Source organism: Rhodamnia argentea, chromosome 3 (genome assembly GCF_020921035.1).
Source record: "Rhodamnia argentea isolate NSW1041297 chromosome 3, ASM2092103v1, whole genome shotgun sequence".
NCBI classification, from domain to species: domain Eukaryota; kingdom Viridiplantae; phylum Streptophyta; class Magnoliopsida; order Myrtales; family Myrtaceae; genus Rhodamnia; species Rhodamnia argentea.
The window spans coordinates 15,022,958-15,041,056 of NC_063152.1; the positions used below are offsets into that span (position 1 = coordinate 15,022,958).

General features: G+C 44.5%; 1 protein-coding gene and 1 long non-coding RNA gene across 2 annotated transcripts in view; both read right to left on the reverse strand.

Annotated features, from left to right (window-relative positions):
* LOC115729247 (disease resistance protein RUN1-like) overlaps window positions 1-18,099 on the reverse strand; it is a 1,053,956-nt gene that overhangs the window by 881,090 nt on the left and 154,767 nt on the right. The window lies entirely within an intron of this gene.
* LOC125314499 lies at window positions 734-16,870 on the reverse strand. The gene is made up of 3 exons (XR_007197973.1): window positions 16,741-16,870; window positions 14,670-14,672; window positions 734-744 (listed from the first exon to the last, which is right to left on the reverse strand). It is a non-coding gene; the product is annotated as an uncharacterized LOC125314499 (long non-coding RNA).

An 18,099-nucleotide genomic window follows, 5' to 3' on the forward strand; every position in this document is an offset into this window, starting at 1 on the left:
TCTCCCGAGATTTGCAGCTACTAGCATTTAGGATAGACAATACTTGATGGAAGCTGAGGAATCTCTTGTAGTTGCTCGCATTTATCAACATACAAGTGTTCCAAAATTTGTGAAAACCGGAAGAACTCTCAAGGAGCTCTACTTTTGACAAGTTCTAGCCGGTTTAGACTTGGGAATCCCAGATTGCCATCAGCATCAATTGAATCCTCCAATTTCTTTGGAAACATGACAAAGTCCAAGCAAGCCTCAAAGACTCGGATCCTCCAGATTTCGCAAAGCCTTGCGAGGTTTTCGCAGTGCTTATATGTATGTCCTTTTGGCAAAATACATCAATTGATGTAGTAAGTTCTTTAATTGTCATCCTTTCTAGGTTAGATTCTTCTAGATGTTCTATCTTTCCTGAAATATTTTAGAACTTCTGAAGTTTCGGGAAATAGAGAGATCAAGTGTTTGAAGAGACTTGCTTTGTGTGACGCCCGGGAAATCCGAAGTACGTAAATTTGCCCCAATTCAATAAAAAGGAAGAAATTGAATGTTAGTCGGTACAAATTTCGGATCACAAGGACGTAAGTGACAAATTTGGACAAGTCCCGAAATATCGTTCGATTTCGATTGGGTTTCGAAATCGTGGTCGCCGCGACTTAGGATTTTTAATCCTCGCGCCTAGCTTTTCCTGGACTGAACCTAGCCCGTGAAAATCCAAATTTTAATTCCCAAACGGTTGAGCCAAAAATCCGATCGGTCCTGAGTTATCGAATTACCATTTTGCCCCACCAATAATGCATGTGAGACAAAATTATTCAAATCCAAGTGGGCCCCATTTTTCTCTTCCACCAATCACCATTACACCTGCCCACTTATTCTCTCTCCTCCCCCTTCTCTCCTGTCGGCCCCCTCTTTTCACGTCACTTCCCCCTTTCAATCAACTTCTCTCTCCCTCTCGCTTTGTTGACCGCACGAGCCCCCTCTTCTTTCTTCTTCTTCCTCTTCTTCCTTTCCTTCTACGGTCTTCTGTTTTGCGACGCCCCCTCCCCAAACCTGAAACCACAGCTCCGCCCACCACCACCGCACCGCCTCGCCACCATCATACCACCACGCCATCCCGATCGCCACTCTACCTCCTTCGTCATCGGTCGCTGCTCGGTGAGCTCGGCCCACCACGAGCCGCGAGGACCCGCAGCATCGGCGCTCGAGGCCGCAGCCCGCTACCTTGACGTCGGTTCGAGCCTCTCCACGTCACCGGCCGCCAACCCCAACGCCAGACCAGCCAGCGGCCGTCCGTCGTCGAGAGATAAGCTCGGCCGCAAGGCTCCGCAGCCCCCTCGACCTCGCTCTCTCCCTCCACCTCAGCCCGACGCCGACCCGAGCCCCCACAACTCGGCCTCCTTTGTTCCTTGCCCGAGACCCACTAGATCCGGGTGTCTCGGCCGTCGGAATCGCAGCCCCCGTCGTCCCGAGAGATTGGAGTCGAGATTTCCGTTCGGGTGAACAGTGCTGATGAACTGCACCGTGTGAACAGTGATCGATGAACAGTGCTCGTGAACAGTGTTTCTAGCGTGAATAGTGATTTTCGGCCCCGGCCTTGAAAATCGTGCCCGACCCGACCTCGACCACCGTTTTTTGTGAGTTGACCCTAATCCTTGGATAGGGCGCTAATTGCGCCTAGGATTAGTTAGCTAGTCGGTAAGGAATTTAGGTAGATTTGATTATGGTTGGATTAGTTAGAAACCTGTTTTAGGGTAAATGGCCATAATCGATTAAATTAGAATTGTCTGTGCCTAATTTATGTTAGACGAATTTGATTGTATGTTGTGATTTGATCCCGAGCGAGTGATAGGTTAAGGACGAGCGATCGATTGGCGACTATAAATCAAATTGGCTAATTAATGGCTAATTAACGAAATTGAGCCTTTATGTGGCCTAATCGAATTAGTTAATTCGTGTTGAATGGATGACTTAGTTTGGGCGGATCGCCACGTTGAAATATTGATTTGAGTACCTTGAATGCTCGTTGAGTAAATTGGCGTTCGCTTGGGAATTAATCGTCCCGTGTGTCTTTGCGGTGTTTATTTGGTAGTCCGCATATGCATATGACCGTGTGCAAGATCAACGACATATTTTAGCATGAAAATGGCCTTAGGCCGAGTCTTTGAGCATGTTGTGTGAGCATCCGACCTAAATCAAAGAGAATTAATTGATTGATGTGTCGGGTGTGCTGTATGGTTATATGAAAGAATGATGATGGGTTTTCCCGACAAGTTCGTATTGTACACATAGTACACACCGTACCATTTTTATGGAACTACGGGAGTTGCCGGAAGCACGATATTTCATGCCCCGTATGGTACGTATGGTTTTAAGGGATTATCGGATGCCGGTCACGGCTTGTGATGGACCGAAGCCCCGTGTAGGGATGCCTACTTGCCGTGCCGTGCGGGGTGCATTGGATACACCGCTTGTAGTAGCCGTTGCCGAGAGGGAAAAGGAATGTAGCCCTGTCCCGCCGGAAGAGTGCGGGATCGCATTAATTGTGAGAGTCGATCACGTCGATCGCGTGGATCCTCATCACTATAGCGCCAAGGGCGCGATCATCGTTAATAAATGGACTTGTGTGGTGTCCAGTGCATACTTGTGAGTGTGATGCGTATTCGGTTGGTTGTCCGATGTATTTGTTGAGTCGAGTCAATCATTGCATTATGTGTGGCTGAAGGCTGGTAAGTATGCATGTGGATGATTATTGTCACGTGATTTGATTGCTGGATATATGTTTATGTCGTGATTTTATAATCCTTGTGTTTAGGATGTTATAGGCGAATCAGTGTCCCAACCGAGTTTAGGCTTGATTCACCGAGATTTAGATCTCACCCTGTTGGGGGAAACCATTTTCGGATCCCAAGTGATGGAGCTTTATGGATACCAAGGCCAAAATATGAGGGTAGTCTTTTGGAATAGATGAGAAGTTAACCTTATTGACCTAGTAACCTTTTGAGGTTTTAGTGAGCTACCCCAAAGTATGGGGTTGTATATATTTCTGTAGCTTAGTAGGGTTAAGACTCATCTGCTGTCTTGTAACTACATATGCTACTTTTGATTATCTACCTTGGTATCTCCTGCTATGCTATCCCTGTTTGTTTATATGTTGTCTGGGAGTAAACCGTTTCGGCATGCGTATATAGTTGAAAGGTCGATAATGCGTCCGGGACGTTATCCTTCGTGATCTCGTGGCGATTTGGTAGGGATGTTGCGGGTTCAAGAGTCGGGGAGTGACATGTCCACCCAAGGTGGTATCAGAGCAAGGTCAGCCTGATCCATCCGGTCATTGGCCCGGAGTAATAAGGAGCGATAAGATATGGGATAGTTAGTAGGACTTTTATCACTATGCATGTGATTGTTATTGTGTGTTAAGTTTTTAGGGTCGCCTTCTGACCGCGTTTTGCTTTAGGGTAAGCGGGACTCCGCATCATTTACGTATAATGAGCGAGCGCGGTAGGAGAGCACCTCGAGCACCCCGAAGGAGGCCTGTGAGGCTGGTAGATGAGATCGCCGATGTTGGAGCAGCACCTCCTGTTATTCCTCCCGTAGCTGGTCCCGCTCGACAAGAGCTGATTATGGCAGAAGTTATGCAAGCTTTAGGAGCTTTGGGGGAGTTGATAGGGCACGAGATAAGGAATCAAAATGATCTTGCCGCCACCGCCGTTGGAGCCCCACTTGTAGTTCCACCTGCGGTTACGCCGGTGGATGTGCCACCTGTGGCTGTAGTTGAGGATCGTAAAGCTCAAAAGATGGTGGAACAGTTTCTCAAGTTGAAGCCACCGCAGTTCACTGGAAGTGTGATATTCTGAATTCCGACCCCTTGAGACTATTGACTTGCGATGGAATCTTGAAATTGGAAGCATGGAAATGAAAAATTCTAACATTGGATATGAATTGGACGTCGTCTCATCAATGGTAATTTGAATTGGAAAGAAAATCGAAATTTCGGACGAAAAGTGTAAAATTACCATTTTGCCCCTCAAGCCTTAACCTTACCTTAAGTTATTTAAAAGGGCATTTTGGTCATTTACCTCTCCTCCATGGCTGCTGAAAATGTGAGGAGAAGATGGTCAATGGAGGTCAATGATTTAGAAGATATTTTTGGAGATAAGGCCAATATTAATTTTTGGATAATTATCATCTTTGACCCATTTGACCACTATTCACTTCTTGACCAAGCAAAATTGGAGGACAAGTCTCTCTCTCTCTCCTTGGATCAGCTGACCACTTTCTCTCTCTCTCTCCACATTTCCTTCTTCCCCTTCTTCCTTTTTCTTCACGAGCAGAACCTGCTCGCCCGACCAGCCCGATGCCTTTCACTGTTCCGGCCATATCTCCTTCGTCCGATGTCAGTTTGAGGTAAGGTCACCTCCATCTGAAAGATTATTGTCTTAGCTTTCCAGGAACATATTATAAGCTCGATTTGGCCTGGTAGTTTTTTCGGTAGGTCTGTTTGAATGGGAAAAGGTCAGATTGAGGCAGAGTCTGACCGGTTTTGGGGGAGGAGCTGTTTCGTGGGCTTCAAGACTTCAAATGGCTCCAAAATTTCGGTGAGACTCTCTTGACTCATAGTACTTGAGATGGATGAGTTAGGGTTGTAATTTTATATGAAATTTGAGGAGTATTCATGGCTGATTTGAGGTGATTCTGGGAGGCAGATTCTAACCGCCTGTGCACCTGAGGGAATTGGATTGATTAGGGGTCTTAGAGGTGTTATATTGGCTTCAAATTTTCGGTGAACATATTAGACATATAGAATAAGGCTGTGGCAAGTTTTTTTTGCATTAAATTGAATCTTAGAGTGAAGCTATGGACTGATTGGTATGGATTAGAGCAGAACCGGTTTTGCCCTGCTTGTGGACTGCACTGACCTGCTCTGTTCAAGGCTGAATTGGGTGTCGCCTTGTCTTGAATTTGCCTTTTAGACATGCTATGACATATATTAATGTGTTATGGAGGAGTGTGTGAAATGGATTGATGATTAGAGGTAATTTTGTGGCTAAACGGCGTGATTGAGCCTAAATGGTAATCTGCCCTGTTTTGGACAGATTTGATTCGAAACTTGGATGCTTGAATTGAAGGTTGTGGCTAGCTTGTTTGGATAGGTAAGTGACCTCTAAACCTTTACTAGGAAGTTAGGGTACTAAGAGACAAGTTTGAGCTTCAAATGATGATTTTTGCTAGTCAAATCGTGTTCATATGAAGTAACGTCGATTGTGATCATAGGAATCGAGTTTATACTTGGCTGAATTGAGATGAATTTGTGACTTATGTGGCTGCAATTGTGGTATGGATATTCGACGTATATGTAGCCTCGATTGACTATGTGATTGTGTGTGTCTCGATTAGCCATTGTGCATGATTTATACTTATATTGGCACGAGATTGACTGACTTAATAATCTGCCATGTTGTGTCCTTTGCTTTTGAATGGCTAGAGTGCCCTGTGATTTTAAATGACCTGAGGCGTATTAATGCGGGTCTAAGAATGGCAGTTATACCCTGAAGCGTTATGACGCGGGGTCAATGTGTATAAGAGACTGTGTTATACTCTGAGGCGTTATTACGTGGGGTTCGGTATGACGGTCGTATTCAATCAAGTCGTCCGAGGCCAAAGTGAGCCGTATTCATCCGATTGTCCGAGACCGAGAAGTATGAAAGTCATGTTCAATTAAGTCGTCCGAGACCAAAATGAGTCGTGTTCGACTAATTGTCCGAGACTTAATCCGGTCGTGTTCCTATGTGTCCGAGACCGAGATTTATGGGTCGTATTCAATCAAGTCGTCCGAGACCAAAGTGAGCCGTATTCGTCTGATTGTCTAAGACCGAGAAGTATGAAAGTCGGGTTCAATTAAGTCGTCCGAGACCAAAGTGAGTCGTGTTCGACTAATTGTTCGAGACTTAATCCGGTCGTGTTCCTATATGTCTGAGACCGAGTTTTGTGGGTCGTATTCCTTTGTGTCCGAAACCCTGGTATATATATATAGAGCCCTGTTCTATAAAGGTCCGAGGCTCAATGTTATGAACTTGTATGATGTCGGTGGAGTAACGTGGAATGTTATAATATAGCCCGATGCGTTCTTACGCGGGCCTCATATCGAGAAATGGGATTATTGTGCTAGTATGTGGAGCTGGGTTTGAAATATTGAATGCCTGGTTGTTATAATTATTTGATTGCCAATGCCTACGCTTGCGCTTGCATCCCGTTTACACTGGTTTTATGGACGTCTTCGGACGTCTTTGATTTGAGAAGTTGTTTGGAGGTACTAACAGCCTAGTCTAGGTTTAGGGTGAGCTTCTTGAGATGTAAATCTCACCCCGTCATGGGACCTATTTTTCAAGTATCATGCGATGGAACATCAAGTCTGCTAAGGATTAGCATTCGAGAAATATGTGGGTCGAATGAATATAAGATATTTTGTGGCCTTATGGATTATGTTGGATTTTATGGATTAAGATTGAACCATTGGTATTTGACCGCTCTATCAATTGAAGCGTAATATACGGATGTATGATGTCTACCACTTTTGTTCTAAGCCATTCATTTGAATTGATGTATGGAGATGTTTACCCACTTCCGCCTGTTTTATGGATTTTTTGAAATTGTGGGCCGAAGGATCCTGGAAGCCAATCTAAAACAGAAACGGCTAGATGGGATGTTCACAAGCTCGACGGGTTCGGGGCATGACGGGAAGCGGAGACCCTAAGGCTGCCACCGAATGGATTGAAGGATTGGAGAAAGTGTTCAACTTGCTTAGATGTTCAAATGAGGATAAGGTGGTCCCGGCCGTCTATCAACTATAGGGTAATGCCAGCACTTGGTGGAGAGCTGTCAAGGATAGAATTTTCCCGGAAGGTACGGTCCCGGTGTGGGATACCTTTGTGGAGGCTTTTAATAATAAGTATTTCTCGAGGACAGCTAGAGAGCAGAAGATGGCTGAGTTCTTCCGCCTCCGCTAGAATCGGATGATTGTAGACCAATATGAAGCCAAGTTCTCGGAATTGTCTAAGTATGCCCCGAGATTGATTGGGACCACGAGGATAGGGCTAGAAGATTCGGGGACGGGCTGAAGCCCGTGATTAAGAATATTCTAGCGCTGTTCAACCTTCAGGACTATGATGACCTTTATGAGAGGGTGCTGATAGTGGAGCGGGATTTAGCCGGGAGGACCGCCGCATCCGGGTCGCGGTTTACGTCCTCAAGTACATTTGAGAAGAAGCAAGGGAAGAAGCCTATGTATGGAGGCGGACATCACATCCCACCCAATCGTAGAGGAGCGATCAATAAACCTATTTTTCGCCAGAGTGAGGTGTGCAATCTGTGTCATCGGAGATATAGACCTGGTCCGTGCCCGTATAAGAATGGAGCCTGCTTTGGATGTGGCCAGCTGGGCCATCGGGTGAAGGACTCGCCCTTGAAGCGACAAGGAAGGCGGGCGCCACAATTGGGAGGACCACTAAGGGGAGCCGCGCCACAAAACTTCCAGAATCGTCCATAGGCTCAAGGAAGGGTGTTTGCTGTCACCCGTGAGGAAGCGAAGGATTCGCCAACCGTTACGTGTACGGTCCTCTTGCATAATCAAGTCGCCTATGCTTTATTTGATCTGGGTGCTACGCATTCCTTTGTTCTTGATAGATTTGTTAAACTGGTCGAGTTGAGTGTAGTACCATTGGATGTTGTTTTTAAGATTTCTACACCTTTAAAGGATAGCGTAGTGGCTGCAAATGGATGTCCTAACCGTAGGCTGGTTATATATGGACATGAGGGTAAAATAGACTTGATTGTACTGTAAATGTATGACTTTGATGTGATTGTTGGGATGGATTGGTTGATGAAGCAAAAGGCTGTAATGGATTGTTATCGTAAGGCCATCCAGTTTAACCCGTTGGATGGAGTGGGTTTTGAATTTGTTGGAAGTCGAGGTGGAACCTCAACCTTGTTGATTTCATCGTTGGAAGCGACGCGTTTGTTGGAAAGTGGATGCCAAGGGTATTTGGCGATCGTATTGGATGTATCGGTGGAGGAACCGAAGATTGAGGACATCGTAGTAGTTCGCGAGTTTCCGGATGTCTTTCCTCGGGAATTGCCCGGTTTACCGCCAGAAAGGGCGATAGAATTTGTAATAGAGTTAGCTCCACGAACGGAACCAATCTCTAAAGCGCCGTATAGGATGGCGTTGTCAGAATTGAAGGAATTGAAGGTGCAAATGCAAGAACCGTTGGATAAAGGATTTATCCGCCCTAGTGCGCCGCCATGGGGAGCACCAGTATTATTTGTCAAGAAAAAGGATGGTTCTATGAGGTTGTGTATAGACTACAGGCAATTGAATCAAGTGACGATAAAGAATAAGTACCCATCGCCTAGGATTGATGATCCGTTCGATCGGTTGCGGGGAGCATCGGTGTTTTCTAAGATTGACCTACGGACGGGCTACCATCGGTTGAGGATCGGGAAAGAGGACATACCAAAATCGGCATTCGGGACGCGTTATGGACACTATGAGTTCATAGTGATGCAGTTTGGTCTGACGAATGGTCCCGCTACTTTTATGGATCCGATGAACGGGGTGTTCAAAGAGTTCTTGGATCTCTTTGTGATCGTATTTATAGGCGACATTCGGGTGTACTCGAAAAGCCTAGAGGAGCACGAGCAACATCTGAGGGTAGTTTTGGAAACTACGAAGGTACATCGGCTTTATGCGAAGTTTAGCAAGTGTGAGTTTTAGTTGGCTCGTGTGGCATTCTTAGGCCACGTAATCTCCGGTGAAGGAATCGATGTGGATCCGTCTAAGATTAAGATAGTTATAGATTGGCCAAGACCGAAGACAGTGACCGAGATTAGAAGCTTCTTGGGATTGGCAGGCTACTATAGACGATTTGTGGAGAAGTTTTCCTCTATAGCCTCGCCTATGACTAAGCTGTTGAAGAAGGATGTGAAGTTTGAATGGACAGACAAGTGTGAGCGTAGTTTTCAAGAGCTTAAGCATAAGCTAACTACGGCTTCGGTGTTGACGATTCCGTCTGGTCCTGGAGGATTCGATATCTTCAATGACACGTCTCTCAGAGGTCTAGGTTGCGTGCTGATGCAACATGGAAGGGTAGTAGCGTATGCGTCTTGAGAATTGAGACCCCACGAGTTGAACTATCCGACGCACGACTTAGAGTTGGCTGCGGTCGTGTTCGCCTTAAAGATCTGGAGGCATTACTCGATCGGAGAAAGTTTTCGGGTGTATACCGATCATCAGAGCTTAAAGTACCTGTTCTCTCAGAAAGAGTTGAACATGAGGCAGCGTCAATGGATGGAGCCGCTTAAGGATTATGATTGCGAGATCTTGTATCATCCGGGCAAGGCGAATAAAGTTGCAGATGCCCCGAGTAGAAAATCGGTGATTGCTCAATTATGTGTACATGAATGGCGTTTGCTTGAGCAAGTAAGAGACTCGGACTTCAAATTGGAAGTGAGTCGCCTGTCGAGTCCGGTAGCTACATTGAGAATTGAGCCAGAAGTGCAAACTAGAATAAAGACCCTACAGTCGACGGACCCTACTATTCGGAAGATCCTTCAAGAAGACGCAACTAAGCGAATGGTTGATTTTCAAGTGGTTGAGGATGGGATATTGAAGTTTAGAGGACGTCTAGTTGTGCCGATCGATGAAAGTTTAAGGGAGGATATCTTATCGGAGGCACATCATAGCAGTTATAGTATCCATTCTGGAAGTACAAAGATATACCGGAATCTGAAGCAACACTACTGGTGGAATGGAATGAAGGCAGATATAGCCAAGCATGTGGCTAAGTGTTTGACTTGTTAGCAGGTCAAGGCGTAGCACTGTAAACCTGGAGGGCTGCTGCGATCTTTGGAGATTTCGGAGTGGAATGGGAGCATATCATGATGGACTTCGTGATGGGATTGCCAAGAAGTCAAAGAGGACATGATTCAATCTGGGTTGTGGTAGACAGATTGAGGAAGTCGTCGCACTTCATTCCAGTAAGAAAAGACTTCGCTTTGGATAGATATGCAGAGCTTTATGTGAGGCACATCGTGAGACTACATGGAGTGCCGGTGACGATCACCTTAGATCGTGATCCAAAGTTCACCGCCACATTTTGGAAGAGTCTGCAGACCGCTTGGGAACGAAGCTGCAGTTCAAGACGGCCTATCATCCACAGACAGATGGCTTGTCCGAAAGGACGATTCAGATACTAGAGGATATGGTGAGAGCCCGTGTCTTGGATTTCAAGGGCGGTTGGGAGGAGCAGTTGCACTTGGTTGAATTCGCCTACAACAATAGTTTTCAACAGAGTATTAGGATGGCACCATTTGAAGCGTTGTACGGTAGAGCATGCCGAACGCCGGTTTGTTGGGACGAAGTAGGTGAAAGGAAAATCACTGGTCCTAAGTTGGTGGAACAATCAATGGAAGCGGTCAAAGTTATTAGAGACAGACCGAGAACTACTTAGAGTCGCCAAAAGAGCTATGCAGATAGGAGGCGTAGACCTCTAGAATTCCAAGTGGGCGATCATGTTTTTCTGAAAGTGTCGCCTATGAGAAGGACGTCTCGTTTTGGCAAGAAAGGAAAGTTGAGCCCTAGGTATGTCGGGCCTTTTGAGATTTTAGAGTGGATAGGAAATTTGGCATGTCGTCTTGCCTTGCCGCCAAGAGCGGCTCAAGTACATAATGTATTACACGTGTCAATGTTAAGAAAGTACGAATCGGACCCCGCTCATGTCCCGACTTATGAAGAAATTGAGCTAGATAAGCGAGCTGCGTACGTGGAACAACTAGTCGGGATCATGGATATGTAAGAGCAAGTGCTCCGGAGCAAGACGATTAAGTTAGTCAAGGTGGTTTGACAACACCATGGAACAAAAGGAGCTACCAGGGAGAACGAGGAAGTTATGAAGAGTAGTTATCCGTATCTTTTTGAAGAATCGTGACGATCTTGTAATTTCGGGGACGAAATTTCCTAAGGTAGGGAGAGTTGTGACGCCCGGGAAATCCGAAGTCTATAAATTTGCAACAATTCAATAAAAAGGAAGAAATTGAATGTTAGTTGGTACAAATTTCGGATCACAAGGACGTAAGCGACAAATTTGGACAAGTCCCGAAATATCGTTCGATTTCGATCGGGTCTCGAAATCGTGGTCGCCGCGACTTAGGATTTTTAATCCTCGCGCCTAGCTTTTCACGGACTGAACCTAGCCCTTGAAAATTCAAATTTTAATTCCCAAATGGTTGAGCCAAAAATCCGAACAGTCCTGAGTTATCGAATTACCATTTTGCCCCACCAATAATGCATGTGAGACAAAATTATTCAAATCCAAGTGGGCCCCATTTTTCTCTTCCACCAATCACCATTACACCTGCCCACTTATTCTCTCTCCTCCCCCTTCTCTCTTGTCAACCCCTCTCTTTTCACGTCACTTCCCCCTTTCAATCAACTTCTCTCTCCCTCTCTCTTTGTTCACCGCACGAACCCCCTCTTCTTTCTTCTTCTTCCTTCTTCTTCCTCTTCTTCCTTTCCTTCTCTGGTCTTCTGTTTTGCGACGCCCCTTCCCCTGACCCGAAGCCACAGCTCCGCCAGCCACCACCGCACCGCCTCGCCACCATCGCACCACCACGCCATCCCGATCGCCACTCTACCTCCTTCGTCATCGGTCGCCGCTCCGTGAGCTCGGCCCACCACGAGTCGCAAGGACCCGCAGCACCGGCACTCGAGGCCGCAGCCCGCTACCTCGGCGTCGGTTCGAGCCTCTGCGCATCACTAGCCGCTAACCCCGACGCCAGACCAGCGGCCGTCCGTCGCCGAGAGCTAAGCTCAGCCGCAAGGCTCCGCAGCCCCCTCGAACTCGCTCTCTCCCTCCACCTCAGCCCGACGCCGACCCGAGCCCCCTCAACTCGGCCTCCTTTGTTCCTTGCCCGAGACCCACTAGATCCGGGTGTCCCGGCCGTCGGAATCGCAGCCCCGCCGTTTTCCCGAGAGATTGGAGTCGAGATTTCCGTTCGAGTGAACAGTGCTGATGAACGATGCCGTGTGAACAGTGTTTTTGGCGTGAAAAGTGATTTTCGGCCCCGGCCTCGAAAATCGTGCCCGACCCGACCTCGACCACCGTTTTTGGTGAGTTGACCCTAATCCTTGGTTAGGGCACTAATTGAGCCTAGGATTATTTAGCTAGTCGGTAAGGAATTTAGGTAGATTTGATTATGGTCGGATTAGTTAGAAACCCGGTTTAGGGTAAATGGCCATAATCGATTAAATTAGAATTGTTCGTGGCTAATTTATGTTAGACGAATTTGATCGTATGTTGTGATTTGATCCTGAGCGAGCGATAGGTTAAGGACGAGCGATCGATTGGCGACTATAAATCAAATTGGCTAATTAATGGCTAATTAACGAAATTGAGCCTTTATGTGGCCTAATCGAATTAGTTAATTCGTGTTGAATTGATGACTTAGTTTGGGCGGATCGCCACGTTGAAATATTGATTTGAGTACCTTGAATGCTTGTTGAGTAAATTGGCGTTCGCTTGGGAATTAATCGTCCCGTGTGTCTTTGCAGTGTCTATTTGGTAGTCTGCATATGCATATGACCGTGTGCAAGATCAACGACATATTTTAGCATGAAAATGGCCTTGGGCCGAGTCTTTGAGCACGTTTGTGTGAGCATCCGGCCTAAATCAAAGAAAATAAATTGATTGATGTGTCGGGTGTGTTGTATAGTCATATGAAGGAACGATGATGGGTTTTCCTGGTAAGTTAATCTTGTACACATAGTACACACCGTACCATTTTTATGGAACCACATGACTTGCCAGAAGCACGATATTTCATGCCCCGTATGGTACGTATGGTTTTAAGGGATTATCGGATGCCGGTCACGGCTTGTGATGGACCGAAGCCCCGTGTAGGGATGCCTACTTGCCGTGCCGTGCGGGTTGCACTAGATACATTGCTTGTAGTAGCCATTACCGAGAGGGAAAAGGAATGTAGCCCGGCCTGCCGGGAAGAGTGCGGGATCGCATTAATTGTGAGAGTCGATCACGCCGATCGGGTAGATCCTCATCACTGTGGTGCTAAGGGCGCGATCATCGTTAATAAATGGACTTGTGAGTGTGATGCGTGTTCGGTTGGTTGTTTGATGCGATTGTTGAGTCGAGTCAATCATTGCATTATGTGTGGCTCAAGGTTGGTAAGTATGCATGTGGATGATTATTGTCACGTGATTTGATTGCTGGATATATGTTTATGTCGTGATTTTATAATCCTTATGTTTAGGATGTTATAGGCGAATCGGTGTCCTAACCGAGCTTAGGCTTGATTCACCGAGATTTAGATCTCACCCCGTTGGGGGAAACCATTTTCGGATCCCAAGTGATGGAGCTTTATGGATACCAAGGCCAAATTATGAGGATAATCTTTTGGAGTAGATGAGAAGTTAACCTTATTGACCTGGTAACCTTTTGAGGTTTTAGTGAGCCACCCCGAAGTATGGGGTTGTATATATTTTCGTAGCTCGGTAGGGCTAAGACTCATCCGCTGTCTTGTAACTACATATGCTACTTTTGATTATCCGCCTTGGTATGTATCTCCTGCTATGCTATCCCTATTTGTTTATATGTTGTTTGGGAGTAAACCGTTTCCGCATGCGTATATAGTTGAAAGGTCGATAACGCGCCCGGGACGTTATCCTTCGTGACCTCGTGGCGATTTGGTAGGGATGTCGCATGCTCGAGAGTCGGGGCGTGACGGAAGAAATACGGCCATCAACCTATATGCATTGGGTAAGGTAAGGCTCCATCACTTGATGACTACTTTGAGCAGAAGTTGCTATAATTATGATATTTGATTCGCCACATTCAAATCAAACGCTTGACCACTCAACTAGCGACTCCTTAGATGATTTTACTTTTATACACAAGATCAACGGGCTCACTCGTTGTTTTTTTGTTTTCTTTATATGCTATCATCATACCATTTTTCTATAAAATAAAAAGGGTTATATGTAAATAACGGACACAATCAGAGTGAAGCTAAATAGCTTACTTACACTAGCACATTTGCACATGCTAACTCCCTCTATATTACAATATACAATAAGAAAGACGTCCTACTTTTAAGGAACTTTGAATCTTCTATTATTCCTTCTATCACTTATACTCAATTACATATTTTATAAATACTATCGCCATGGACAGACACATGAAATAGGTTATTCTATTCTATCTCTCGCAACTTTCAATATCATAATTTGGATTTTCTCTTGATGTAATGACATTCACAATAAATTTTCACATCTTTAAATGCCTTTCTCTTCTGCGTATATTTATAAGATTTCTTTGTGTGGTCTAATTATTTCTAATAAAGTTGTTCATGCTTGATTTTTCAAACGCCAATTTTGTTGCACATAAAATGTTGTTGCGAGTAATTAATAGTCATTTCAAAAGATAAGAGAAGTGGTTTCAAAAACATAGGAACACCACACCACTCCTATGTAAGAGTATATATAATACACAAATAAACTCACCACCAATGGTTTTGGCACTGCTATCATCCTACCTCCAGGCATTTCAAGTCCCATTAATTTATTTGGACCAGAGGAAAATTCTGGAATCTAGGCAAGATCGGCCCATTCAAACCATCTGAGCCGATTTGGAAGACACACTGGACCTTGGAAAGAAACATTTCGCAAAATGAGCAATCTCAACTTTCTCGGATTTGTAAAACCATCATGATCGATAGGTATCTTTATTGGCACAGGTGGCTTCTACACTATGGCTTTTACATCACAATCTCCCCGCATGTACAAGACTTTTTAGGTTATGCATGTTCAGTAATTTGAGTCAAAAGATGAGAATCGGAGTTTTGAGCTTATGTGCAAGTCTTACCATGTTGCATAACGTAACATCAAGCACATCCTCGTACGGCCATAATCTGCTACGTCTCTTGGGATCAACGGATTCTTGGTTCACGATCTCCATACCCATCGATTGAATCAAGTCATGCATTTGTAGCATTCCTTGCTCAATGTATATCAAGGACCTCTTAATAAGAGTATCAAATCCTGCAATTGTTTGAAGATCGCAACTGTCAAGAACTTCCTTTGCATACTTTCTTTCCCGCCCCTTAAAGAAGCATGCAATGTGGAGAAAGATCTCTTGCTCATTTTTTTCTAGTTCATCATAACTCACTTTGAGCACATTATTAATCTTTCTATCAAGGTTCTTGGAAAGTTTCTTTAGTAGGCTTTCCCATACAGCTTACGTCGTACCGCATAATAAGGAACCCAACACCACAAGTGCTAAAGGAAGGCCTTTAGCATGATTCGAAAAACCATGCACTAGATCTGTCCCGCTTTCTAATTTTTGGTATGTCGGAAAAGCATGCTTTCTAAGTAGCTCACGAGCTCCACTGTCGTCCAGCACTTTAACTTCATACACATGCACATGATCCCAATATAACTTGCGAATCAGAAAATGGCTATTTCTTGTAGTAACAAGGATCCTACTCCCATTGCCAAACCATTTGGCTTTTCCCGCTAAAGCACATAACTGTTCCTCGTCATTCACATCATCAAGGATGACAAGAACTCTTCTTTGACAAAGTCTAAGTGGTATTAGACTTTTACCTCTAGTGACATCGAACACCTCTAATCTTTCCCGCAGTAATAGTGCATCATTTAGTAATTGTTCTTGCAAAGCAACTAAACCCATGCAATCCTTTGATCTTTCTCGAACATTTGCCAGAAAACTTGAACCTTCAAATTGTCTGGAAATATCATTATAAATGGCTCTCCCTAAAGTTGTTTTTCCGATACCTCCCTGTCCCCATAATCCCACCATGAGAACGTCCTTAAACTCAAGGTTTAGCATTGATTTCACCTCGGCCACTTGTGACTCTATCCTAACGGGATGCTCAGCAATTTCTAAAGGTGTGTGGCTTAGGCGATGTGAGATGCCCTTCACAATTTCTTGTATAACATTTGACTCCTCATCTCCGGTAAAAAGGGTAAAAGGAAGTTTTAGCATCATTTTAGCAATTGGAATAAGCAAATAACGAGCAATCACCAGCCAAAAGTGACAAAGCAGTGCATCTCATTTCCAGATAATTACAGCCAAAAGAAAATGTATTCCCATCGAGTCAAATTGAACTCCGAGAACTCCACACCAATCAAAACATGTAGCTGTCTTCTTAAGTGATTCATGTACTTTCGTTTTAGACGTGACGATTCACTTATTCTTCATTTTGACTCTCATACGATTTAGAACTTTGAACGACGGTTAAGAATTTGATTCCAAAACCACTAAATTCCTCGAAAGCACGATGTTATTGTTTTACATGGCCTGCACACGCTAATTAATCCTGTACGAAACCTTGTGAACTTTCTTATTCCTTCAAACAAATGGGGTAAGGGCAACAACACTACTTAACATCCTGTCCATTTGACAAACGAGTTTGGACATTCTATTTTGATCAAATGAGTCAATAAATTTTTCAGCCGATGAAGAGCTAGTGTCCATATTTTTAATTATTGGAAAAGCCACGCGTCTGTTTTATGGATAGCCACGTGATTTTTCGAACTCAAAATGCCACCTGTAACTAGTTTGTGAAATGGTTGGCCTAAATCGAAAATCTATAAAACTCAAAGTGACTAAAATGAAACGTGAAGACCTCAAATAGCCCATAACTAAATAAATAAAAAATTATCACACTCGTAAAGAATAGTTTCATATACAAAAGATGGAACCCTTTCTACTTACCCATCATTCAAAGTCCACCCGATCAAGTTACCGGCGTCCGAAAGAGCTTTCTTCCATCTCTCCATTTTCTCCGGATGCTTAGACTCATGCTTAGCCAGGCCTGTTTTATAACTCGCTCTCCCCTCTCTCACTTCTCTTGGGGCCACTTTATAAAACACTGGTAGAACGGTGAGGTATTTTTGATTCTTGCACTCCATAATCTTGGCCACCTCTTCCAAGCACCACCATGAGGAAGTGTAATCCTCAGAGAAAATGATGATTGCGATGCGCGATTCTTCGATGGCTTTCAGGACCATCGATATATCCTGCCCCTTCCTCAGTTCTTCGTTATCTCGAAAAGTGTGTATTCCACTCCGGACTAGCGCGTTATAGAGATGGCTGGCGAAGCTGTTACGCACGTCCGTACCTCTAAAACTCAAGAAGACCTCGTATGGCCTGGTGGATTTCGATGAAGAAGCCATCGGAATGATGGAGTTCAACAATCAAGAACGACAGTGAGCTTGAGATTTGATGCAGTGTTTTCAAGTGGCTCGTTCACCACTTGATCTTCTTGTTGATTGATTCTTATCCTACTGGACAGAGACTTTGGAAATTGGGAATGGTTAAGGATGGACCAAGACAGGTAATGGTGTGAACACAGAGACTTTTTTCACTGAAAGACCGCGTACCGCCGCGTTGTCCGGATTGAGAGATATCTAAAGGTGTGAACACAGGGACTTTTTTCACTGAAGACCGCGTGGGCCGACAAAAGTTAGTCCTGGGCTGATAAAAACAACTTTGCTGGCTTCCTCCAAATTTCATCCCCAACCTCTGAGAAGTTGTTTTCACCTTGCTAAATACTAATCTACCACATGACCCACTCAAGAGACATGTAATTACCAGAAATATCCCAATCGAGTGATCTATTAATAATTGTGGAACTATTCGGACTGTCCTTCGGTCTTTCTGCACAATCAAGTGTACCAGCCAAAAAAAAAATAGATCTATTAATAATTATAGAAATGGCTGACGAAAAAAAAAAATAAATCTATTAATAATTATAGAAATGGCTGACCAAGGTATTGCGCATCTCCTTTCTGAAACTCAAAAAGACATCATAAGGTGCGATTGTATCCTTCAACATGAATGTTTGCTTATCTTAGTCCTAAACTTGAACCTTTTATTAGATCTCTGCATTCAGATAATGGATACATATAATGCATTTGAATTAAACAAGGCTTGTTTGCATTGAATTAAAAGGGAGGCTTGCCTATGAACTTCTTCATTTTGGATGGATGGCTCGACATGCGAGATGAACTAGAATTCAAAA